The following is a 27,917-nucleotide window of genomic DNA, read 5'->3' as shown; positions in this document are numbered from 1 at the left end:
CAGGTGGTGGCTACCGCGAGGAGCCCCCCCCTTGCCTGGCTGCATCGCTGAAGAGACCCCTTGGTCTCCCATTGATTCCTATTGAGAACCCGACGCTTGTTTGCACACTGCACCCGGCCGCCCCTGTGCTGCTGAGGGTGTACTTTCTGTGTGGACTTGTGTCCCCCCCGGTGCCCTACAAAACCCCCCTGGTCTGCCCTCCGAAGACGCGGGTACTTACCTGCTGGCAGACTGGAACCGGGGCACCCCCTTCTCCATTGAAGCCTATGCGTTTTGGGCACCACTTTGACCTCTGCACCTGACCGGCCCCTAACTTTGGGGTTGCTCTGAACCCCCAACGGTGGGCTACCTTGGACCCAAACTTGAACCCCGTAGGTGGTTTACTTACCTGCAAAAACTAACAAACACTTACCTCCCCAGGAACTGTTGAAAATTGCACTGTCTAGTTTTAAAATAGCTATATGTGATTTATGTGAAAACTGTAGATGCTATTTTGCTAATTCAAAGTTCCTAAAGTACCAACCTGCAATAACTTTTGATTTGAAGTATTACATGTAAATCTTGAACCTGTGGTTCTTAAAATAAACTAAGAAAATATATTTTTCTATACAATAACCTATTGGCCTGGAATTGTCTCTGAGTGTGTGTTCCTCATTTATTGCTTGTGTGTGTACAACTAATGCTTAACACTACTCCTTTGATAAGCCTACTGCTCGACCACACTACCACAAAATAGAGCATTAGTATTATCTCTTTTTGCCACTATCTTACCTCTAATGGGAACCCTTGGACTCTGTGCATACTATTCCTTACTTTGAAATAGTGCATACAGAGCCAACTTCCTACACCACAGTATATTTATTTTTCTTTAAAAATATACAAATATTAGGATGTGGACAAGATGTCAGAATGCTCCACCTGGCCATGGCTCGACAACCATGTAGGTGAGACCTGTACAGATATTTGCCTTGTTATCTCCCAGCTGGTTGCTGTAATCCTCAGATAGTGCTTTTGTTTTTTACCTGAGGCTCTCTAATCAGTACAGCTAAACCGTTAACAATGTAGCTTTTAATCATGTAACTATGCAAGTTGCCTAGAACTTTATCTTGGTAGTCAACTAGCAGCCTATATTTAACTAGGTCAAATAAGTTTCCTAATTTGGAGGCTGTCCCATGTAACCTTCTCTATTGCTTACATGCATAGGTATTTGAGTGAGCAACTGACTTTCTAATTCTTGTAATGGTCTACTAATTCCAAATGATTGCAATGCATCACATGAGCTATTTAGTTCTCCCTATTAAAAATTGATGATTGGGCATCATTGACAGTAACAAGGAGTATGGAATATAGCTACTACCTTATAAGACACGAGAGTTGGTTTTATCAACAATCCCCATCCTGCTTTGATTAGAAAGTGAGATAGTACAAAAAACTCATGACCATTCCTTTGTAGTTAAAATTGCCTTCTTAATGCCCAGAGCCTGATACACTGTTGATCTCCTTTGGTAAGAGGCAGCTTGCATTTAATTATGAATAAAATTAAAAAAATACACAGGACTTAATGTAAATTGGGATGTAGATTACTAAGACTCTGAGGCTAGCTTACGTGTTTCTTTCTAGTTGAGAGCTTGTTATAGGTTGAGAGTTGTTAGAAATGGGGTCTTTGGTTGGCAGTCAGGTTACCCCCTGTCCAAGCAAGGACCCTCACTCTCGTCAGGGGAAGTCACACACAACCCAAATTATCCTATGCCCACCCTCTGGTAGCTTGGCACTGAGCCTTAGAAGGCAATGTGTAAAGTATTTGTGCAATAAATCATACAATAACACAATATAGCACCACAAAAATACACCACACAGTGTTTCGAAAAATTTATAATATTTATCTGGACATTTGCAGGTCAAAATGATCAAAGATGCAATAAGTAAATGTAGAGATGTCATTGAAAAGTGATATCCAGTGTCTTAAGTCTTTTTAAAGCAAACAAAGTCTCTTTCAAGTACAAAGTACCTGGTTTGCGTGAAACATTTCCACAATGGGTCGCAGAGGAGGAGAAGCGTGGAAACAAAGGGGTGTGCATTGATTTCTCGGGCCGAACAATGCGATGCGTCATTTAGTTTCCACGCAGGGACAGCTGTGTGTCGATTTCCGGCGCTCGGTCGTGGATCCTCTTCGGGTTGCGGGGTTTTCAAACACCCTGGGGCCTGTGCGTGGAATCCTGGGCTTGCGGAGTGAAGTCACCAGTGCTGCGTCGTTCCGGTGGGTGTTGCGTGAAAGTTTCTTCTGCACAGCAGGCACTGCATCGATTTCCCCTCTGAATGTCGGGCTGCGTTGTCCCAGGTCAGCTGTGTGTCGATCCGGTGGGCCGTGCATCGAAGTTCCGGTTGCAACGCAGGCACTGTGGCGATCTTCTCCTTGCAAAGTCGTGCTGTGTCGTTACGGTTCGGCGTGCGGTGAATTTCTCACCGCGTGGCAGGCTGTGCGTCGGTTTTAGCAAGCTGTGTGTCAAATTTTCGCCATTCAGGGAGTCCAGTTGCAAGAGAGAAGTCTTTTTGGTCCTGAGAATTCAGGGAACAGGAGGCAAGCTCTATCCAAGCCCTTGGAGAACACTTCTTCACCACAGCTAGAGAGCAGCAAGGCAGCAGGCCAACAGCAGGGCAGCAGTCCTTCACAGAAAGCAGTCCGGTGAGTCCTTTGGGCAGCCAGGTAGTTCGTCTTGACAGGACACAGGTTCTGGTTCCAGTTATCTTCTCCAGGAAGTGTCTGTGAGGTACAGTATCTACCCCAAGAGGTATCTGAGTTGGAAGGGGCAGAGGCCCTGTTTATATACCCAAATTTGCCTTTGAAGTGGGGAAGACTTCAAATAGTGGCTTAGAAGTGCACCAGGTCCCCTTTCAGTTCAGTCCTGTCTGCCAGGGTCCCAGTAGGGGGTGTGGCAGTCCTCTGTGTGAGAGCAGGCCCTCCACCCTCCCAGCCTAGGAAGACCCATTCAAAATGCAGATGTTTGCAAGTGAGGCTGAGTATCCTGTGTTTGGGGTGTGTGAGTGAATGCACAAGGAGCTGTCAACTAAACCCAGCCAGACGTGGATTGTAAGGCACAAAAAGATGTAAGTGCAGAGAAATGCTCACTTTCTAAAAGTGGCATTTCTAAAATCGTAATATTGAATCCAACTTCACCAGTCAGCAGGATTTTATATCACCATTCTGGCCATACTAAATATGACCTTCCTACTCCTTTCAAATCAGCAGCTACCACTCAAACAATGTATGAGGGCAGCCCTGATGTTAGCCTATGAAGGTAGCAGGCCTCGCAGCAGTGTAAAAACTAATTTGGGAGTTTTACACTGCCACGACATGTAAACTACATAGGTACATGTCCTTCCTTTGGCCTACACAGCACCCTGCCCTATGGGTTACCTAGGGCATACCTTAGGGGTGCATTATATGTAGAAAAAGGGGAGTTTTAGGCTTGGCAAGTACTTTTAAATTCCAAGTCGAATTGGCAATGAAACTGCACACACAGGCCTTCCAATGGCAGGCCTGAGACAAGGTTAAGGGGCTACTTAAGTAGGTTGCACAACCAGTGCTGAAGGCCTACTAGTAGCATTTAATCTACAGGCCCTAGGCACATATAGTGCATACTACTAGGGACTTATATAAATAGTCCAGTTGGGTATGATCCAATGTTACCATGTTTAAAGGGACAGAGCATATGCACTTTAGCACTGGTTAGCAGTGGTAAAGCGCTCAGAGTCTAAAAAACAGCGAAAATAGTGTCCAAAAAGTGGAGGGAGGCAGGCACAAAGTTAGGGGTGACCGCCCTAAGGCTGTCAGGTCTAACAAAAGTCAAGTGATGGCATCAACAAGTTCATATCGTGAATTAATATTAATATATTAATATTAATAGGAAGCAGATGTGACAAGCACTTTTTAGTAAAATGTCAATTTTTTTATTTTTTTTTCAAGAGACTTGTGATTTTGACCTATTGACACTTACTGATTTTTTACGTTTTGAAAAGTTAGCTTTGAAAGGGATTTTAAGGTACCCAAAAGGCAGTCTTGTGATGTTGCGTGTAAGCAATCTCAACAGGACTGGTGTTGTGGGAGAGAAAACAATGTTCTTTTTACTTGCTGTTAAGATTGCATTAAAGACTAAAGTTACTTAGTCCCTCATTACGAGTTTGGCGGTTTTCGGGCAAGACCACCATGCAAAATCGTGCCACCATACCACCAGTGGTGGCGGTATAGTGACCGCCAGATCATGAGTCGCAAAACATAAACCGCCCAAAAACAACACAGAACCAACACCGCCAGGTCAACCCGTGGCGAAAGAGTGACTGAGCAACAGCTGGTCCCACCACGCCCACATCATTCCGACTGTCATATTTAGAAGCAAACTCCAGCACAGCGTAACATGCACGGCAGTAAACCATTGGTGGTTCACACCGCAGCGGTACCAAAAGGCGCTGCCGAAAGTAGCCAACACCACATTGGACAGTTCGAATATCCCACACCTAAAACTCCTACACTCACCAAGCTCACCTGCACCTGCCACCATATAACACCCCCACACACAGAGCCACAATTCCTAGTGACAAATATGACTAGACGTACACAAAGCACACCCCTGACGCAACAGACAATCACACTGCACACATTGTATACATTTCCACTGCAGCCCACCAGCACCCACAGCCAAACACTCCCACATCACCACAAACACCACACTGCACCCGACACACACACCACATACCCGCCCCACAACAGGTCACGCCTAAAGCACCCACGGTTCCCTGACAGTGAGTTACGGGTCATGGTCGACAAGATCATCAGACTAGAGCCACAGCTCATGGGAGTCCGGGTACAGCAAACATCGATACGCAGGAAAACGGAGTTATGGCAGAGGATCATCAACAGGGTCAATGCAGACTTCAAACAACAGGAGGCACGTTCTAAATCAAGCCCTTGGAGATTTCTTCTCAAGATGGAAGGCACACACAGTCCAGTCTTTGCCCTCTTACTCTGGCAGAAGCAGCAACTGCAGGATAGCTCCACAAAACACAGTCACAGGCAGGGCAGCTCTTCTTCCTCAGCTCTTCTCCAGACAGAGGTTCCTCTTGTTTCCAGAAGGGTTTCTAAAGTCTGTGGTTTTGGGTGCCCTTCTTATTCCCAATTTCTCCTTTGAAGCAGGCCTACTTCAAAGTAAAGCCTCTTTTAAATGTGAAATCCTGCCTTGCCCAGGCCAGGCCCCAGACACTCACCAGGGGGTTGGAGACTGCATTGTGTGAGGGCAGGCACAGCCCTTTCAGGTGTGAGTGACCACTCCTCCCGCCCCTCCAAGCACAGATCGCTCATCAGAATATGCAGGCTACACACCAGCTCCCTTTGTGTCACTGTCTAGTGTGAGGTGCAACGAGCCCAACTGTCAAACTGACCCAGACAGGGAATCCAAAAACAGGCAGCGTCACAAAAATGGTATAAGCAAGAACATGCTCACTTTCTGAAAGTGGCATTTTCAAACACACAATTTTAAAATCAACTTTACTAAAAGATGTATTTTTAAATTGTGAGCTCAGAGACCCCAAACACCACATGTCCATCCGCTCCCAAAGGGAATCTACATGTTAATCAGGTTTAAAGGTAGCCCCCATGTTAACCTATGAGGGGGCAGGCCCTGCAACAGTGAAAAACGAATTTAGCAACATTTCACTGTCAGGAGATATAAAACACATTACTATATGTCCTACCTTAACCATACACTGCACCCTGCCCTTGGGGCTACCTACGGGCCTACCTTAGGGGTGCCTTACATGTAAGAAAAGGGAAGGTTTAGGCCTGGCAAGTGGGTACACTTGCCAAGTCAAATTTACAGTTAAAACTGCACACACAGACACTGCATTGGCAGGTCTGAGACATGATTACAGAGCTACTTATGTGAGTGGCACAATCAGTGCTGCAGGCCCACTAGTAGCGTTTGATTTACAGGCCCTGGCACCTCTAGTGCACTTTACTAGGGACTTACTAGTAAACCAAATATGCCAATCATGGATAAGCCAATTATATACACATTTTATAAAGAAACACTTGCACTTGAGCACTGATTAGCAGTGGTAAAGTGCCCAGGGTAACAAAAACAGTAAAATCAGAGTCCAGCACACATCAACAACCTGGGGAACAGAGGCAAAAAGTTAAGGGAGAACATGCCAAGGATGAAAAGTCTGACAGAAACCAAATATGCAGACTAATACATAAGGTTACATTTATAGTCTTCTTTCATGGTGTTATGGGTTAATGTAATGTGCAATCTCCATAAGATTATTTACAACACTTGTAACTGCATCTGTCACCTCAAGAGTGAGGCCATGAATATTGCATTTGATGTGCGAGTTTTGGGTTACACAGCTGTCCTGCGAGTTTTGGATTGCAGAGTTAACCATAACTTGCACCTTTCAGTGGTTTTTCAGTTTTAATTTGGGACCATAACTATACTTTAGCCTTGAATTTGTAAGTGAGTTCCTGAGGCAATTTTTTAAACGAACATCAAGGTCTTATAACCAAAGCAAACCATAACTTCACTTTGACTTTAACTGTTTTAGTGTAAATGTACATGCGTGCTTAAACCAAAATTAATGCAATATCTTGTTTACATCTGTATTATTTCATCTATTCTACTGACCTAAGTCAATTGCTGTTTCATTGGTTATAACTAGCACCATCCAAGCAGTTAATCAAATAAGAATGTCTGAACGAACAGTTAACGTGATCTAGTCCCTAAATAATCGGAAAACTTCAGAGCAGGACTCTAAGGAATTTATAGGAATTAGGGGACCTGCTGTTTAGAAACTCTACAGGTCATTGACTATGTACCCTAGTACATATCAACTGGTTTTAGTGCCGATCATAGTACCGAGTCTGGTCTGTTTGGAGCCACTGAACAGCTTAGACTCCACCTAGACAAGGGTGGCTCTGCAGCCTGGATCTTAATTGACCTGAGTGTCGTGTTTGACCCGATATATCATAAGCTACTTCTCCAAGGATTGGAGGAAATGGGCATTCAATACTGGAACCTCTCAAGGTGGCAGGTCTTTCTCCTGTTTGGGGCTCAAGCTGTGGAACACTCTGTCCGTTTCTATGAGATTTTGTTAATCTTTTTCAGTTTCAATTATTTTTAAAGACTTGGCTTTTCTGAATCATGCTTTTATGTTAAGACCTGAATGGTATACTAAAAATGATCAACGCTGGGAACCTCTGACTGGATAGCTATGAGCTTTACAAAACCATATAATAATAATAATATTAATAGTAATAATAGTAAGCGATGGAATGTAATTTGGACAACTTTTAATGTGCCATAAGTTTTGTTTCACTGCAACCTTTCACTTTTTCAATCTGTGATATCGTAACTATATAATTTCAAATTATATTGGTACAGTATTGCAACCTAGATGTATTTAAACACCTGCTGTGAAAAATGAACTACCTTTGATTCTGTAATTAGCTCCGTGTGACTTTCTCACTTGAGGAGAATAGCGACAGAAGGTTAATTTATAAGCGTTAAAAATAAACCAAAACGTGCCCCCCCTTTCCACCAGTCTGTGGACTTTCAAACTTAAGGCACTCCTAAAGTTTAATGCTTCCATTTGTATTGAATCTGCAGCTCAAATGTACCTGACGACCGTGGAGACTTTGGTCTTGAATATTAAAACTGAATAATATTCATGATATGAAATGTTGCTGATTGAAAAGAGTGCTCTGTAATGCTAAATGTGCAGTTGTTTGGTAAATAAGGTTCTCTTTTGAAAGAGTACGCCTTGAAAGAATCTTTTTATATAGTTTTTATTTACTTTATATGTTAGTTCAGAAAAGACGCCTCGAATCATGTGATTTGGTGGTGTTTTTAGAGGTGGGGATGTATAGTTTTTCAGATGAATGTGTTACCTGCTATTCCCAGTTAGCGAGGCCCCTTCCTTCTTATGATGTCGCCGCCCCTGAGCCATTCTGTTGGAATCCATTTATCAGTTTTAGGCTGCTCTGTTGGGAAATCTGTGTTATTTAGAGCTTGTTGTTGGGGTTCGGGCCATTCTACCTAGCAAAGAGGCTGCAATTTTGGGGAGCATGCACCTCATCCAATCTAGATAATATTGGTTGAGTATGCACCACATCCAAACTGTGAATATTTCTGGGAGCCTATCCCCTTCACGACAGTACATTCCCATTCAAGTAAAGATTTTTGAGTTGCAGAGGTTCAATGACTAAACCACGTAGGGGGGTACTTTGAATAAGAGCTCATGTTTTGTGCACAATCCAGTACTTTGACGAGTGTGGGATCACAGCTAGAATGGTTCTATTCACAATTTAGGATTACTAGGAGCTTTTCGCAAGGACCCTGAAGCGCAGTGATCCTTAATTTGTGCAACTACCCTGGCCCTTCACCCAAAGCGCTTTTGGTCTATGATTCATGTGCTGTTTAATGTATTCATTGGCTATTTCTTCAGTTTACTGCTCTAGTAGCCTATAAAGCTTTTCCAGTACTGATGATGGCCTTGATTGGGTAGAAGTACCGTCGACACTCTTGGCAATGAGAGCATAGTATTGATGAACTGTTTTGCTATATAAAATGCAGGACCTAAGAATTGTTTAGACCTCTGAAGCAGTTATTAGTGTTTTATTACCTTTTAAACTACAGACAATCTCACTGGCTTGTAATTATTCACGGTGTGGTCTCATGAGTACAGAGCAGTTGTTGAAGATTGTTTTGGATATTGTTAATATAAACTATACATTTCAAATCGATTGAACGGATGAGGCGCTCTTTTATTGGCTGATTGTAAAATGATGTGAATATATTGGATTAGCTCATAGGAACCACTGTTACTGATATGTGTATGTGCCCCTGGTTATTATATAGTTATTGACCTTCCCACAGCTCTGGTTGTGGTGATGCAAGCCACTGGTTCCATTTTTTTTTTTAAAACAAGCGTCTTTGAACCCCTATAAGCTGAGAGATGCATATTTTTCTCGCCCACAATGCATTATTTTATTTTCCTAGTCAAAAAATTAAGTTGGTTAATGTGAATGCTACGAAGATTTTTGTATTGGGTACTGTTCACAAGTCCCAATCATAGTGACATCAGTGTTCTGCGGGATCTTTCCCAGCAATGCACCGACAGCGTTGGCTCTTTATCAACAAAGTCATATGGCTGAAAAAAAGGAAATTAAAAAAAACTAATTGAAGTGTTTACTATTAAAAAGCCACCTCAAATTTTGATTATCATTATGATTATGTTCAATTTGCTTGTAACTCCATTTTTTGAAGTGAAAGCTCTAACTTTCCCAAGAGCTCCATGAAAACATCAAAGTGCTGAGAAACCAATGTAGGAGGCTGGCCTGGCTTGTAGTGGGTACCAGAGGTACTTACACCTTGTGCCAGGTCCAGTTATCCCTTATTAGTGTAGAAGAGGTGTTTCTAGCAGCTTAGGCTGATAGAAGGTAGCTATGGCAAAGCAGCTTAGGCTGAACTAGGAGACATGTAAAGCTCCTACTATACCACTGGTGTCATATGCACAATATCATAAGAAAACACAATACACAGATATACTAAAAATAAAGGTACTTTATTTATTTATGTTGAGTACCTTGTTGTGTGGTCATGCAATATATCGGGCAGTCAAATGAAGGAAGGGTCGCCAAATTGAAGTAAAGGTAATTGTACTGAGTACAAAGTCCCCAGAAGCAGATAGGCAATGTTGACAGCTCTGCTTAGAGAAGACAACTGCTATAGTCATCATATGTAAACAAGAATGACACGGTAACTGTACAAGTGAAAAGGAAGCCTGTGAGGGAAAAGGGTGTTGACAAGAAACAATAACAATGTAGCTCTGTAAGTGAAAGAATGGTATGTTATATATGAGGGATATACTAATCAAATATTCTAAAAGATTACAGTTGAGAAAATCAAATCATAATAGTACTCCAACCGTGCACTTTGGTTCCTCTACTCCTTGCTTACACCCACTGCACCCTTCTCAGAAGTTCTCTATTTGATGTCAGTCTATGCAGAAATAGGATGGATTTTGTGCCTTTTTGTTTTGGGATAGTCCTTTGCCTCTTTGGTATTTTACCACAAATGTCAATATAGATTTGGTACTTCATTATGGCATTTACACACGGGCTACTGTAATTTCCGTTGCAAGTAAATGTTCCAGTGTTTCAGGTTTATTCCTTGGTCTTGCTACATTTTTTGTGGGTTATTTTGCATAAAAAATGGTCCTCTCTTTTGCACTAAACTTAGACCTGTCTGATGCATCGATGCTCTGAAATGTTTAAAATTTGTCCATAATTCAAAAGAAAAGCCCCATGTCCAGCACAGTACCAAGATTAACACTCTTTGTTGGTGCAGAATACAACTTTGTTGAATGTGGTCCTTCTTCTAGTTATGAAGTATGAGTTGTGTCAGCATGCACACATCGGACTGCTATATGTTAACCTTTGTGCAGGCGACTTATCAATCAATCCGTTTTTGTAGAGTGCGGCTACTCACCTGTGAGGGTCTCAAGGCGCCGAGGGGGTGGGGCTTCATCCGAAGAGCCACGTCTTGAGGTTCTTCCTGAAGATGGTGAGCGACGGGCTTTGTCTGAGGTGCAGGGGGAGGTTGTTCCAGTTCTTTGCTGCAATACAGGTGAAGGATCGTCCTCGGGCGGTGGTTTTGCGGATGCGAGGGATGGTGGCCAGGGCCATCTGGGCAGAGCTGGGGGATCTGGCGGGTGTGTGGAAGGAGACGTGGTGGTTCAGGTAGGCTGGTCCTGCATTGTGTATGGCCTTGTGCGTGTGGGTGAGTAGCTTGAAGGTGATTAGTTTCTCAACCGGGATCCATTGGAGGATCCTCAGGTATTGGGAGATGTGTTCTCAGCATGGGAGGTCAGGAATGAGTCTGGCGGCAACATTCTGGATGAGTTGTAGTTTTTTGATGTTTCTAGTCGAGGTGCCGGCGTAGAGGGCGTTGCCATAGTCGAGCTTGCTTGTGACCAAGGCGTGGGTGACTGTCCTGCGACAGTCTGCTGGGATCCTTCTGAAGATATTCTGAAGTTTGCAGAGTGTGTGCAAGCAGGCAGAGGCAACTGAGTTTACCTGGCGGGTCACGGATAGGGAGTAGTAGAGGATGATGACTAGGTGGTGGGTGTGCTCAGTCGGTGCAGGGGGGGCACTGAGGGATGTGGGCCACCAGGAGTCGTCCCAAGCTGAGGTTGCGTTTCCAAAGATGATGATCTCAGTCTTGTTGGAGTTGAGCTTGAGGCACGTTTCTCTCATCCAGGTAGCAGCGGCTTCCATTCCTGAGTGGAATTTCCTTATGGCCATGTCCGTATCTTCGGAGAGGGAAAGATGATGAGTTGTGTGTCATAGGCATATTACACGATGTTCATACCGTGGCTTCTGACAATAGCTTCAAGAGGAGCCATGTTTTCATTGAACATTGTTGGGACTCCTATAGGTCTGGATGTGTGGGGTGGGAGTCTGACCCTTTGCTTCCTCCCAGAGAGGAAGGAGTGGATCCATTCTCTTCAGCGGATACCCATATCATGAAGTCTGGTGCGTAGAGTGCTGTGGGAGACCGTGTTAAAGGCTGATGTGAGGTCGAGGAGTATGAGCGCTGCAGTGTGGCCGCAGTCTAGGTGTAATCGGATGTCATCGGTGGCTGCCAGGAGGGCTGTCTCCGTGCTGTAGTTGCTGTGGAATCCGGACTGGGAGCTGTCCAGGTAGTTGATGGCCTCAGTGAAATTCCATAGTTGTGTGTTGATTGCTTTCTCTAGTACTTTGGCAGGGTAGGGTAGCAGCGAGATGGGCTGGAAATTATTTCGTTCTGATCGGTCGGCCAAATGTTTCTTCAGGAGAGGGCGTATTTTGGCGTGTTTCCAGTCCTCGGGGAAGGTGCCAGTGCTGATGGAGCAGTTGATTGTGTTCCAGAGCTCAGGGCAATGGATGCGCTGGCTCTGATGTATATGTCTTGTGGGCAGGGGTCCGTGGGGTTTCCAGAATGGGTACCATTCATGATGCTGACTGTTTCCTCTGTGGTGCGTGTGGACCAGCTGTGAATGGCCTGAGGGGGGAGGGGTCATTAACAGGCTCTGGTGCTAGGATTTTCGAGGAGGAAGCTGTCGTAGATGTCTTGGATCTTGCGGTGGAAAATGGTGGCTAGTTTGTTGCAGAGGAGCTGTGACAGAGGAATGCTGGTGGCTTCGGAGGTGGGATCTGTGAACTTGTTGATGACTGAGAAGAGTACCTTAGAGTTGTGTGTGGAGGAGTTGATGTGCTCTTGGAGTGCGTCCTTCCTTGCGTTCTTTATTTTTTGGTGGTGGGCGGTGGTTGCGGCTCTGAAGGATGCAAGGCCTTCACTGGTTTGGCTGTTCCTCCATTTTTTCTCTCAACGTTTGCAGGGACGCTTTGATTCTTTGAGTTCGATGGTGAACTGGCTGGCTTTCTTAGGTACGTGTCAGCCGGAGGGGGGCTCGAGTGTCTGTCTGATGCTGAGGGTGGGGAGGTTGTCAAGGAGAGCGGTGGTGTTGGATCGGCGTGGTCCTAGAGGTGGAAATTCAGGTCGCCGTAGAGGAGGTAGTCGTCTGACACCAGGGCCTGGGGGGTAGCGAGTCAACGTCGTCTATGCAAGCTGGTTAGGAGCTGGGTAGCCGGTACACCAGGGTGCCAGGGATGGAGGAGCTGTGGTTGGAGTGGACCAGGAAGTAAAGGTTTTCCATGGTCGTGCATTATTCTTCTGGGATGGCCTTGACACGTAGTGAGGACTTGTGTACGATAGCGAGTCCTCCGCATGGATGGGAGGGCTGGTCCCTCCTTAGGATGGTGTATCTGTCGAGAATGGTGATGGCGATGTCTGGTCCTGAGGTGGGGTTGGTCCAAGTCTTATTCGCTGGAGAATTGACTCTGAATTCTCTGGTTCTCTGGTGTAATATGAGTTTTTCTTAACAAGTATATTGTTCTGAATACATTGACTAATTATGGATTGGATTAATGATGACATGAACAGTTCTTCTCTGAAATATCCTATGCTAGATGTTGATTATAAAAAGAAATAATAGAGCTGTGCAGGATGATTGCGCCTCTAGCCAAAGTTTCTTTCATAATCCTATTACCATTTTAACATGTATACATTTACCCAATGATACTTAAACCCATGCTCCTTTGAAATTTATGTAGTGCAATATTGCCATTAGTATGGCTTGCAGCACCCTTGGAGTTTGGGTACCTTCGCACCCTGGACTTGAGGATTCCATCACAGATCGCAGTCTCGTATCTGGTGGTTTGAATTGATCATCTGCAGTGTGGGTGTAGTGAATACAATTCTTAAAAGTATGTGTGTTAGTGTTAATTGTAGTACGTGATGCCTGGTGTGTGTTATCTGAGGTCTTTACCAATTCCGGTATGTGCTGTCTAGGAAAATATGCATGTACATTGCCTAGCATGAAGTATGTGCCTGAAATAGTTGAAAGTATGGTGTTCCCTTTCCAGACTAGCTGTGGACTATTGCTGGATATTGGTTTAGTATGTTATGTGTTGTTTTGGATTAATAATGTTTTTCGAGGGGTGGGGTGCTTATGTAAGCTCGTTTTAGGTCCAACCACATGATAATCCTGAGATGTGTTGAATGAGTTTTGTGAGCTGAATGGCTTTAAAATACCCTGTCCCATGCAGCAAATCTCATTTAAAAGAAGACATAACAACTCAGTAGTAAATTGTACACAGAACCCTACATCTCTTTCCTTTAGTATCCTGTCCTCTAGATGTCCGCAACGCTATTACTTAGCAAAGTTCTCTCAGCCCTCCTTTCATCAGTGGTATTTTCTCAGTTTTCCAGGGCACAAAATATGCAATCTTGCAATTCTGTTACCAAATAGTGAGTGTTTATATCGCCTATCACTAGGTCATGTGCTAAATTTAATTAGCTATTGGCAATCTGTAACGTTTATCCCCATAATATTCACTAGTAGGTAAAGATGTTTTCCAGTCGTGTAATAACCAAGGACAGACTAAAATAATGTTGTATTTATCTATCACTTAAACGTCAGCAACATGTTTCATACGTCATTGAACTCTTAAGAATTGTGTGTAAGGGTTATATAAAATAGCACACTTTTTCCACCACCCCACCACTTAAATATAGAAGTGCTAAATTGCCTCCTTCGAAAATGTTAGAGATTGCAAGTCACAGAGAAATAACAAATGAGGCCAAAGGCTTCATAAAGTCATGCGGCTCTGAGAAGATTTGCAATATCCTCATATCTCACAGTGGATCGAGTTTTATTTCATACGACGCAGTCACACCACCCACCTTCATCCAAATCCCTTTTAATTCAAAGCTATTTTGCAGCCACTTATAAAGGCGATGCTGTGTTTGTAGATGTATGTAGCCCATCTGTTCTGTGAAATTAAACACACCAATTTGTAGCTTGTAGTTGGATGTGAAATGTTTGTAAACGTTTTATTATGCTCTACTTTTAAAAGTGACTATTACAGAACGTGTGGTAATTATTTATCTGATATACTGTAATGTAGTGTAGGGTAGGGATGCCATTTGCTTACTATAGTTTTAGATATCTCACCACTAGACTGTAATAATAAAAACAGAGAACTGTTTTTTTATAGCTAAGCAATGCTTGCGTGTACCATGCTACAAATAATAGTACATGTGATCTCTAAGACATTTTCATGGAAGTTGTTTCCCAATACTGTAGGAGTTATTTAAGTTTGTTGAACTTTCCCTTCTTTAACTTGTTTTGGTTGATACATTGACGGCATGATTATTAGCAGAAATGGGAACAGACCGTAGCTAGTTACGACTTAGCTTAATGTTCATAACTTGAGCAATTTACATATTTTATATTTGTTTGGTTTAAAATGGAGCACAAAACAATCCTGTAATATTTTTTGCAAACACGTTTCTAGGTTACCGTGAGGCTCCAGGGAAGAAAGTGCCACTCACAGAACCAAGTGAAAACCGAGCTCCTAACTGACTAATTTTATCTCCCAGCATTCTGAAAGTGATCAATACATTGTGAAACGTAAGCATCCGCACATTCTGCATCGATCTGTCTGTCAAACAGCACCCTGCCAATGGTAGTGTTAAAGCTTACAGCACCCTGCGATGGAAACTGAAACTATCTTAGCCGGTTAAAAATCACTGATGCAAGGAAAAACATTGCACCGTGGCCTACACTGACTGAAGTAGTTTGTGACCCAAATGTGCCTAATTACCTGATTACTTCTTTTATTCAGTCTTGTGCAGCCTTATGATGTCTGAAACGTGGATGCAGTGAACTATTTTTGCAGCCCTGTGATCCAATTGTTACTTGGATTTTGTTAAACAAGGATTTGTTATTTACCATCTTTTTGTTGCACGTTTTCATCTCCCTTTTTCTATCATAGACGATTTTTGAGAAACGAGGATGATAACTTAGAATTGTTTACAAATCTTGCACATGGCCTCGTCCACCTGTTCTGTTCTCCATTCAATTTGCTGGTTATTCAATGAAGAACTCCTCGTAGCATATGAATCCAAAAAGTTCGCCCCTCTCCCTTCAGGTCTTGTGTTTTTTGGCGGTTTTGCTCTTCCACAAGGGAAAGGGAGAGAAGAAGGGAAGTAAGCTGATATTGACAACCCAGGCAAGTTGCGAGTCAACGGCCAAAATGGTGTCGGCAATTTGCATGAAAACCTCAGTCGGCACCCTTGAAAAAGTGGCACAAGTAGACTTTAGATGGCAGGACAGGTAGAGACATCCAGACTATAGCACTAGAAAACAGGGTTGCTCAAACCAGAAACACAATAATCAGAGGTCAAATTAGGCCAGTACATGGAAACAGAGGAACCATGTTACCTCACAATGGGTTGGAACCAAAACTAGACAACAAGAGTCTCTTTTCAGATTGCGACTTCTGTAATTCCAGGCCCGGGTGGGGTCATCTACATGATGATTCCAACCTGTGCTCCATCGTAGTTGACCCCAAATCGTGCGTAGGTCCCAGTCTATCGTGACTGTTCACTACCCTTGATGTTTTTCACTTGTTGGTGCAATTTTCACTTAAGTCTTTAAAAAAAATTATGTTTCATTCTCATTATTTGATTTTTGTTTTGCTGTCGTTTTGTTCATTAAATTGAACTCTGTTTTTATAAATTGGAGTTTTTTTGTGTATTCTACTACTTTTTAACTGTTTTGTTACTTTAAATTGCTGTACTTGTTTTCTCCAAGTTAAGCCTTTCTGCTCTAGCTACCAGAGTTTGTGCTTAGCTTTAAATTACTGAAACCTTTGACTGGACCTAAGTGAGTGACTTTGTTATTTGTGATGGACTGCCATTCACCCTAATTCTGATTTCACTTTTTCTCAACAATGCACTGGGGGATTATGGCGGAACTGCTCTGCTCATTAAATGGCTAAATGTTAATTCTCTGTGGTTAAATAATGACGTTCATACGGTATCAACTGCCTGCCAAAAGAGACAGCCTGATGAACATCCGTAGTGACAGCTGCTTCCATGCACCTTCCAGAAATGTTTGCTTGTTGTTAACAGGAGTCAAGCAGGCTTTACAGTTTAAAACAGGGCTTGCAATGAGTGTATTCCCTTTAGGAAGTTTGTGTAGCTTCATTTTGTTTGGCAAGTTGGTGTTGTATTCTTGCATATTGGGGTATTGACCTTCTGCAGCACCCCACCACTCAAAGAACGCATGGGTAGCTTTTTTTCTTGTTGGTGATCCTCTATATTCGATGTTTGCGGTTTGCATTTTCAATTTCTGTGTTTAAATTAAGGTGTTCTATCAGAGTTGCTAGTGACACACATTTCTTTGGATTTGTGGAAAACTGGTCATGATTAATATTGGATTTTCTAATCAGGGCTCCATAATTGTGTTGTCCTGGTAGGCATATTTTTGGTGTGGTTTATAGATGGGATCACTGAGTCTCTGGTACACTAAATGGGACCCATGTAGACCAAAAAAAAGAACAATTAGCTGGTAGAGTCTTCGAGGGTTATGCAGTCTCATGGTAAGCTTCATTGTGCAGGGTGGACCGCTGGAACTACTCTATTCAACAGCTGTCTACTTTTGTACATCATTGTGTATTTATAATTCATGCCACTTTCCTGCATAACAGGTCAATTTGTACAAAAAAATGGTTCTGGCTTAATCATCTCACATTTCTCTTTCATTTCGTCTCTTTCTTTCAGCTACCATCTGTGGTTGTGTTCATAGTAGTGATTAAAGAAAAATATGTCTACAATGCTAATCTGTACTTTGAAGAGGATTTCCTCTTTGGGAGTGTGTTTAGCTCATGAAGCGGGCAAAAAAGGGGCAGGGGTCAAATGTTTTTCTTACGAGACCGGCATTAGAAAATAGTCTAGTCTTGATTTTACACCATGGCTCTTTCTTCAACCACCTTACACTACCACTAATGAATTCCAACGCCCAACACCTGTAATCACCTGCACAAATTAACTGCTGGGTCATACACAAGAGTGGCACATTGCGCGTCACCTAGCCTTCATAGACTAGAACGTGGCAAGGATCAAGATATCACACATCATGAACAAGCATGGTAACATTTTTGTAAAATACATTAGTTGGTAGTTACTTGAAATCAATATGTCTCTGTCACATACATAAGTACATAGACCTGTTTTGTCATCCACAAGAGCCTGCATTTCGAGGACTAAATGACAAAATGTCTGACCCCAGACTGACTTTAAATGTTAGTATCCAGTATTACAACTAAATGTTGAACTGCACACATTCATGTTCACAGAATACCTTTGACATCAATTAACTAAGATGCCAAGGATTTTGAAAGTGACATCACAAACCTCATGATAATAACAATAGAGTTGACATGTTGGCGATCTTTGTGACCTTCAAAAGCCTCACATTTGCTTCAGGAAGATAGAAGAAGTACAGGTAGTAGAACACTTAAAATAAAGTAGGCTGTTACAACTTGGTTTACATTCTATTCCTGAGGTTCTCTGAGACCATGAATTAAAAAGTGCAAGCCAGGGTACCATCTGCTGCACCTGATAGTATGGAGGGTCACCTGAACAGGAGAGTGACATAAATGTTTCTTGTAAAAATACAATAAACACGGATCTTCTCCAGTCTTGCTTAGCTTATTGTGCACAATTTGGTTAAGACAACAGATGCCTGTAGTTACACTACATACCTAATTGTGAACGGAAAGGATGTAGGAGCTAAACTAATTGAATGCATCCGCTACTGTAGCTTCAGTGCCATTCCCAATAGCTCAACTCTCTTTTCTAGGTTATCAAACCTCTCTCAGCAATCTGTATACACCTAACTAAATATTAGAACATTGGAATGTTGGCAGCTCCACTGAAAACAATGGAGTGCTCCGGGCTTTTACTGGCCGGTAAAAGCCCGCGGCGCCAACATTCCAATCTTCTTTGTTCACAGCAACAGCTGTGAACAAAGCCTCACGGAGCCTGAGGGGATTTTAATCCCCTCCGGTTCCGTGAAGCCTTTGTTTTATTTATGAAAACATTCTGCCCTCTAATAGCAGAATGTTCTAATAGCCTTCGGCTCGGGCCTTTAATGCGGGAGTGGGCCTTTAATAGCCGGTAGAGCCCACTATGGCGGGTTCTAGGGCTATAATAAAATATTCCAAACTCTTGGTTCTTATTCGAATATCTGAATTTCTTCAGAATGACTGTAACTGTCAAGGCTGTTTTTCCTAGAATGTCACTGCTAGAGAGGATAGCAAATCACCAGAGAGCTCATGCTCTGTCCTAGAAAAGAGAGGAAGGATCCTTTATTTATGGAGATGGGCAGAAACTTATCAGAGTTCTGTTGGACCGAGAAATGCTAGAGATGTAGAATTCATGACTGTCCTTGTAATGAAAGGCTTTAACAATTCATTTAATAGAAAGAATAGAACTTGAGTGCTGCTGAAGTGGGCGTAAGTATCTAGTGAGAAGTATTTGTCACCAATCTCTAGGATGGCTCCATCTTTAAGGCATGATGTATGTCAGTACTCTTTAACGCATATTGCTTGACCTAGAAACCGAGCAAAGCAACATGTCCATCAGACAGAAAAGATCATGCCACTAAATAGATAGAAACATTGTTCATCACCTCAGGAACATTTTCTGGGGGTAATTTGTGCCTTTCTTCCACATTACATTATTATTAACTCCCGCACTTGGCACACTACAGAGCAAGCCTTATGGAACCATATATCATGCAATTACTTTAAATATGGCATACCGACATACATGCATGAAAACAGACTTTGACAAAGTCTTATATAGTGGATAACATTTGGCCGCTTTATTAACGTGGACAAGCGTGCGACTGGCCATGATAACATATATTGAGCATGAGACCCAATCACTGTCAATAAAAATGTGTACTTATGACAATAAAACATCAGCTTGTTCCTTTAATACATCTAAATTCTAACTTTTCACAAATTGCAGTGAGTGACTGGTGGGCCTTCAAGTCCTGGCCTCCATTTGTCACGCCTCCTTTTGCCCTTTGATTGTTTAGGCAGTCCCACCTTTCGTTTTTGGACGGGCTCACTCCAATAGAGTTTGTTTTATCTGCCCACCTTTTTCTCCTTGTGTCCGGACCAAGTTCAAACGGACGCCATTCCTGCGGGTGAACGCTTTACTTCAAGCGACGTGACCCCGCAGTGAAGCTCGGCGCCGGCACGTTCGCAGTGCCGAAGGACCTTTCCTCGAAAGGCGGGACTGCTCAAAGTGAAGTGGACACGTGTTATGCGACCACATTCGAGTATCACCAAGCCCTTCCTGCGGCGGGAAAGGGCTCTCTAGGTACCCCCCCCGACAGAGGTGCCGACGACCCTACGTGCTCTGGGGGACAGCACAGTTGTGCGACGCGACCCCGCAGAGCACCTACAAAGTGGCCACTTGCTCCGGGAGACAGCACAGTTGTGCGACGCGACCCCGCTGAGCACCTACAATTGGCCATGGACTGAAGGAGCTAATGAGAAGTATTTGTCACCAATCTCTAGGATGGCTCGATCTTTGAGGCATAATGTATGTCAGTACTCTTTAACGCATATTGCTTGACCTAGAAACCGAGCAAAGCAACATGTCCATCAGACAGAAAAGATCATGCCACTAAATAGATAGAAACATTGTTCATCGCCTCAGGAACATTTTCTGGGGTAATTTGGGCCTTTCTTCCATATGACATTGTTATATAAAGTTGTACATTGCTCCTTACTCATGTTGGTGCTATTATTTTTGAGGCACATCCCTGCCCAGTGAAAGACATCAAGTGGGATTATATTATTTTAATGATTTTTATCAAACATGTTTCAACAATCTGCTCAGGATACTCAGATTGTACATTGTTTGGCAATTATCATGAATTGCATTTCCGAAAAGTTAAGTGAAGGTGGCTTTTAAATATGGGGTTATCTGACGGAATCAGGAAGAACCATACCTACAATTTTTCCTAGTTGTCAGATCATAACGAGCATAACCTTCACTTGTTAATTTTTACCCCGAATTATCAGAACTGTTGGCCATTCTGTTGCTTTAATGTATTCTGCACTACAATGTTTGTTATGCAACAGATGTTTAAAGGTTGAATAGGGTGACGTTGAAGATGTATCATTGTTTAGGAAACTACTTGGAAATTCTCAAAATACTGCTAGAGGACCAAAAATGCTAATACACACCAGCCAAAAAGGAATCGGCCACGTCCCCTGGATATTTCTAATGCCAGAGGGCCTCCCTCACCTCTCTGTGACAGCAATGCTGGCTGCCGCAGGAGGTGGGGAGCCAGCAGTGACCATGGGGGCTGCTAAATCAGCGCCCCCCTGGAATTACAAATATCTATGCTTCCGGGACTTGGCCCACCCAGGGGCTTAGGTATTAAGAAGCGTAGGAGCCCACGCTTGTTTTTTTAAATTATTATTATTATTATTTTGTTTTGCTACTGATTCACAACATTGTCCACAAGAGCTAAGGGGTCAGGGTGTCCGTACCCTGGCCCCATTCTTTTTTTTAACCTTTTTTCTGGGACTCTGTTTCAGCCGTGTCTCAACATGACTGCTAACACTGACTTGTTAAAGTGTTGGCAGCCAATCAGAGAGATCATATGGGGTTGCAAATCCTTTGCGTCCCTACATATACAAATTTGGATTTTCTTTAATTTCTGTAAACTGCTGAATGGATTTACACAATATCAAAAGAAAAGTTTACTTTCTGGACCAGGCCCTAGCTTTCTGCCAAATTTGGTGGTGTTACAACCAGTGGTTTCTCCACTACTGTTGTTCAAAATCCCTGTGAAAAAATGAATGGGGAAAAAGAGTTTTGGGACCACCTCTTTTTATCGGCTCCTGCTTGGCCCCCCCAGACTTTCCAGACAGCAGCTGACATGACTGGTGAATTTTTAGGGATAATTTTTTCAAGATTCATCAACTGGCACCAAACATATAGGCAAGTAAAAAATCTAGGTCCTAACTATAGCTAGTGGCAAGCGCCACTAGGTAATATATATATATGTGTGTGTGTGTGTGTGTGTGTGTATATATACATATGTATTTTGTTTATGCCCGCCCTCCTGCTGAGTAAAGACTACAAGAGCTCACTTTTCAGATTCAGGAAGGAAGAGGTGAAAAGTGTTAGTATAGTTACACCCAAAATGGGAGATTTGCACAGAGCTTGACAAAATGCAAGAAAGCTGATTACATGATCTGATGTCAACAACAGTAGCTCAGGTGTGTCCTTTCAGAAAAGAAGCAACAATACCTTTTGTCAATAAACTAAATTTGTGATCCCCGATAAATTGGTTTCATGTGCCCTAAATCCAGTTATATATGCCCTTTCAGCAAGATTTAAGAGTAGCCATATCAGTACTGTTATAATCAATAACATTCCTTCATTGTCCTTTCTAACCACTTCTCAGTGGCCAGGATGGCCACTGTTCCAAATCAGGGTGGCACAAGAGTGGGTGGATCAATGAACACATATTTATCCTTCTCCACCGTTACTAATTTGTTGGCTCCTCTGGAGGATACCTCACCATTTGTCAGACAACCGCAACAGGCTTTGTAGAATTTGCAACAAAACTCTCTATTCTAGTGTTATCGAAATTGCATTTAGTTATTCGTTTGAGAGCTCCTTTATCTCAGTTACATCAAAGTCCCGCTCAAAATCACCCTCAAGATAGTCATCTATATCCCTACTTCTAGTGTCCAATAATTCATCCTCTATCCGCGTGCTTTGATGTACTAACTCTTTTAGCTCTCAAGCCTGAGGGGTTGCAGGTATGTTGATGTATGTTGTTCGAACACCTAAAGGTAATGTACCTAGGTGTTCAAGGATTTCTCCCATTAATGTATTATTAAATGGTGCTGGCATTTGTGCTCAGAGCCATTGGAGAGGGCGGCAATCAGACTGTTATAAAGACAGATAATTAGTTCAGTGATCTGTTGTGACTGATCTCTCGCTGACTGTTGAGACATTTGCTTAGCTCAGTCAATCTTTACAGTTACTTTATCTAAATCAAAACAATGATACCAGACTTGAAGATATCACATAGATCTTTTCAAAAGTTCCTCTTCAGTCCTTAAGGGGTCTGATACCTGTGCTGATGTCTCAGTTATGTTGATTTCTAATAGTGATACCGCTGTGGATGATAGTATTCGCTTCAGATGGAATGGTATGTCCTATCCTGATGGTTAGTGCATCTAATGTCTGTCTACGTGGTGAGCAGAATTTGCCTTGCTATTATTGTTTTTAATTTAACTAATCTTCCTTTATAACCCTTCTAGCAAATTTTAAAACATGGCAACATTCCCCATTGACATTAAGACTTACTGGGGTGATATGCATTTTGCCTAAGTTGTTTTAGTGTCTGACCCATACTCTGTCATCTATCATAACCCTCATTACTCCCCACCCAGATAATCATTGTGTGCCCATTGATCTATTAGAAACTCGAAGGTCTCCCTTTCTAATACAAGATCGGGTTCTATATCTATCAGGAATGCCTTCTTATTATTGACTGTCACAGTAGGTTCTTCATCTGGCCTGTACGTCACTGATGATACTGGACACACAGAAATACTCTGTGGGCACCCTCCTCATATATATCCTCCCACATAATTCATCTGGAAGGGATTTCATCCCCTCACAATTACACTTCCCTCTCCGCTTAAAGTTAGGGTCACCATTGGGAGTGCATGATAGTTTTGCTGTGGCAGAACTAGTGGCACCTGAGGCATTTCTGGTTGCTGCACATTTTGCAGTGGGGTCTGAGACACATATCTTATTTACAGGTTTGACTGTGGCTGTACAGCTGTGTTTCCTGGCTGATTGTAGACTCCTGTCCTTCCATTTTGCTCGTCCCATCTCTTACTCCTGCAGTTTCTAATAAAATGTCCACATCTCTTACAATAATATCATACTTGATCCGTCCTTTGAGGACCTCTCCTACCTCTTCCTATTTCTCCTCATCCTTCTCTACTACTTCCCGGTGCCCTTACATTTTCCTGTTGCTGTGGGTACTGTTCCTGAGTGGTCCCTGTGACCAATCCGAAAGACATTAGTCATCTGAGTGGTAGATGCTACTGGAACTCCTTCCACTGCTCCTTTCTTTCTCAACTTTTGCTATACTAACTTTGCTGGTGCTTTCTCTGTCTCCCCATTTCTTTCTTTCTCTCTCTTGCTTTTCTTACAAAAATGAATTATTTGTGCCGGTATCTCTGTCCCTGTCCAGGACTAGGCTTCTTATGCCACTATGTTACCTAGCCTATCCTGTACATCAGACGGTAACCCTTTTTCCACTATGTTATAATATAGCATTTCCTGCTGTTACCTCCCACCCCTGACCTACTTCTTGGGTCCAATTCACTTTCATCCTGTTAAGGTACTTAGCGGGATCTTAATTTGGCTGTATTGGCTGAGCCATGAGAGATCCAATGTCTGGCCTATCAGGGTACATTCTCCTCAGCTAATCCCAAATCACTGTCCTAGCCAAGCTAAAGGGGTATCCATCATACCCAATCTCAGTAAAAGTATCATTTCTCACTTCAAAAACAATGTCTGTTTCATCTCCTATGAGAGAGCTAAGCAGATTTGTTATGTCTCCTACTGTCAAGGTAATGCCTGCAGTTTGTTTTTCAAAAGCTCTAATCCATTTTCCTGCTCGCTCTGTAAGCAGCGGCAACAATTTTCTAAGATCTTTCTTGTCCATTTGTGACCAAGGAACATATTAACGTGCTCCAGGTCCCTTGCGTACCAGGAGCATCTGATATAGGGGAATGGCAGGTTGTTGGAGATTGTGCTATCTGGTATTTTCTGCCACACAAGCAAACTTTTCCACGTAAAGGGATAACCCCAGTCTGGATTTCCCTCACCATAGAGAATACAATCCTCGGCATTCGCCATATCGCGTGGATCAAAGGGCTCTTTTTGTGGCCTCATCTGTGAAGCTAACCGTTCAGTCCAGTCTACTAAATTATCTACATATGACACAACAATATGCCAGCTATTTTCTCCTTCAGCAAATATCTCACTAGGGGTGAGATCTGTGCTGTACAAATCTGATTTAACACTCATTTGCTGCACTGGCCTGTCATGCAGTGTCAATCCTCCCATAGCCTCAAAAGATCCCATACTAGGGGCTGGCTGGCCATGTGTTCCCTGAAATCTCAACCACTCACAATTTGTTGCTCAAGTTTTCCTAACGCTGGAAAATATCTCCTGTTCTCCCTCTCTAATATCAATACTATTAGTCAATCTCCTTGCACTTTTTGTGTGATCCAAATCAGTAAGGTTTCTTTCTTGAATACCAACATGATAGGTAGGGTGCTAAACTTTTAGGGGTTAAAGCAGTTCACCCATGCTATTCACACATTTATGTATAGACTCTATTCTGTCTGTTATTCTCTTAAAACCTCCCTGAATTTGTCCTGAAAGTCATTGTGATATCCCTCTCTCCTCATTTCTCTTGCATCTCTCCTACTCTCACTTCGCGATAACCATTCTTGAACATTTTCTGGTGAAACTATTACGTTCCCCTTCTCCTTCTGCCACAGTGGTATTCTACCTTCAGTCCTAGCTCTTTCTTGGGATACTGACCATCAGGCTATACTATTAGCCCTGTCCACATAGTCACTCCATCCAGCATCATCTGCATGTGTTTGCTGTGAGGTAGACATTTTTTCCCTAACTACCCTTCCTTTTGTGTCTCTTTTCTGCAATAAATGCAGTGTTGCTCAAGAAACATGTTTCTTCACTTCTATCCTCCTGGGAAGAGGCTGAGTCTAAGCATAGTGTGAACTGTACTTGTAGTTGTCCTAAACTGGGAGTCACTTATCCTTACTTGCTGCCTAGGTGTGCTTGTTTGTTTTGGCTTTGGCATTTGTGGGACAACATTAGGGATAATTTTTGGACATCGTGAAGGAGTCTCAATTTTGTGGTTCTCGAATCCCATTGCGACTTCTTGTAGCTGCACCAATTGATACATGTTAGATACCTTGGGAGAGGTGTTCCTAGAATCCTATGGGGGTGGGTAAACAGACTGGGCACTGTGGGTATCAACTTTTGAGAAGTCCCTAAATTCTTCACAGAAAAAACTCACCATAAAGCTAAAATAGCTTCTATTTTTCTGTAATTTGGCTACTGCATATTTACTCCTAAGGTATGTAATAATATGCTCTAATATTTTATTCTCAAATGTCCTTTCTTTTGGCTAGGGAAACACATATTTCTGAGTGGCTTTAAACTACTCCTGGCAATATTTTGAGAATTTCAGCTGATCATATAAAAAGATTTTTTGGATGTGCTCTAAAGAAATCTCGATAATTTCTCATATCCGTAAATACAATTTAGCATTTATCTGTCTAGTCAAATATTACTCCTCCTTTAAAACATTATACTAGTCCTCATAATTAAGAGGATTCAACAAATATGTCTGGACAATCATATATTAAACATTATACATTACACATCACCATCACTTTGTGTCCATCTTTCCTTTCACGCACACACACGCCTTCACCATCAACATTTTGAAAACACTTCAACTTTTTCCTAGTTGTGAATCCCCATGTTTTCTAATTCTAAATGGTAAATACAACTGGCAACCCCTGGTCACTTGCCTCCACACTTAGAGAGGATAGATAGTCTTTTCAAACCATGCGTCTCTCGGACCATGGAATGACTTCTGGACATTAGGCCCAGGATAGTAATTCAAGTGTTCAGATTGTACTTGGAGGTAAAGTTTAATGACATCAGCCTTTCAGATTTCGCTCTATGTTAAACATTGGAACACATATTGGCATCTTCCAATTTCGAAATGCCCACATTGACTACTTCCAACTTTATATTGGGAATGACAAGTTAAGAGATTATGCAGCGCTCAACTACTTCTAAATATAAATCATCATGTTTCCAACTGTAAACGGTAAATACAACTGGGCACCCTTGGTCACTTTTCTTCACGCTCAGAGAAGATAACCTTTTCAATCCATGCATTTCTCAGACCACGGAATAACTTCATGCTATTAGGTCCATAATAGTAATTCAAGTGTTCAAGTCGTATCTGGAGGTAGAATTTAGCAACATCAGCATCTCAGCTGTCCCTCTATTTCAAACGTTGGAGCACATATTGGTATTTCCAGTTTTGAATTGCCCACATTGACTACTTCCAACTTTATATTGTGAATGACAAGTTAACAGATTATGCAGTGCTCAAATACTTCTAAATATAAATCATCATGTTTCCAACTGTAAACGGTAAATACAACTGGGCACCCTTGGTCATTTTTCTTCACGCTCAGAGAAGATAACCTTTTCAATCCATGCCTCTCTCAGCCCATGGAATAACCTCATGCTATTAGGTCCATAATAGTAATTCAAGTGTTCAAGTCGTATCTGGATGTAGAATTTAGCAACATCAGCCTCTCAGCTGTTCCCTCTACGTCAAACATTGGAGCACATATTGGCACCATCCAGTTTCAAATTACCCACATTGACCACTTCCAACCTTATGTTGGGAATAACTAGTGAACCAGTTATTCCTGATATTGTGAAACACATGTACACAATCTTGCATGCAATACCTTATTTTGCTTATAACCTTGTATCTCCTAATCTCATATATCTAGTCATACATAGTCATAGCAAGTCATACAGTATATACAAAAATATGGAACGTAGTCCACATTGCCCTCACCTTTAAAAGACGGCAACCCCTTGATCCTTCCTAACCCCCATGCCCAGACAGAACTTCAGAAAACACGGTGTCTGCTTACCTCAACAAAAGGTGCACAATAATCTATGCAGCAGGTGTAGATAGTATTCTGGTGTCAGCAGTCAGGTGTGTACAAGAGGGACCTCCTATCTTGGCTGGCTAACTTTTGCAGGGTAACGTAAAAAACAAAAAAGGCAAACTCCTCTTGGCAATGTAAAAACAACTCTTTACTGTCACGACAGGGAGAATGGCAAGTCTGGCAAGTCCACACCAGTAAACAGCTGGTCTCAATTTGCTGCTTCACAATCAGCTTCTTTTATACAGAGTCAGTCAATACTTCATTACGAAATGCAAACTGTGAATCACTGTATAGTTATACATTATTTGTGGAAACACCTGTGACCCTATGACCCTAAACTTTAACCTAAATTATGACACATCCTTTATTGCAGGTTTAACAATGCTTAACAAAGTAACCGTTCTCCAGGCCTGAATACGTTTATTTGTATATGTGCTTTATCATGCTGCTCCTAAAACCCTTTATGAGATGTTGTGTACCCCTTGGCTAATTCAATCTCCTGCTCCTATTCTTCAGTCACATTCTTGTTTAACTAGGATAACAGAATACGTGGCTGTGTGCTAGGGACATAAATTCCTTCATGCTTACTAAACGCAAGTTA

The 27,917-nt window shown here is 42.3% G+C and overlaps 1 protein-coding gene and 1 long non-coding RNA gene across 7 annotated transcripts in view; one reads left to right on the top strand and one right to left on the bottom strand.

Annotated features, from left to right (window-relative positions):
* The window catches only part of LOC138259174 (uncharacterized), a 234,490-nt gene extending 206,960 nt beyond the window's left edge, over positions 1-27,530 (bottom strand). For both annotated transcript variants that reach the window (XR_011198660.1, XR_011198661.1), the window contains exon 1: positions 27,299-27,530. This is a non-coding gene — a long non-coding RNA (uncharacterized lncRNA). The remainder of the gene's footprint in view (positions 1-27,298) is intronic.
* Positions 1-27,917, top strand: part of MITF (melanocyte inducing transcription factor) — a 654,150-nt gene that overhangs the window by 159,995 nt on the left and 466,238 nt on the right. The window lies entirely within an intron of this gene.

Source organism: Pleurodeles waltl, chromosome 9 (assembly GCF_031143425.1).
Source record: "Pleurodeles waltl isolate 20211129_DDA chromosome 9, aPleWal1.hap1.20221129, whole genome shotgun sequence".
Classification (NCBI taxonomy): Eukaryota; Metazoa; Chordata; class Amphibia; order Caudata; family Salamandridae; genus Pleurodeles; species Pleurodeles waltl.
The sequence above is the reverse complement of the archived record's forward strand: the minus strand, read 5'-3'. Positions and strand labels throughout refer to the sequence as shown.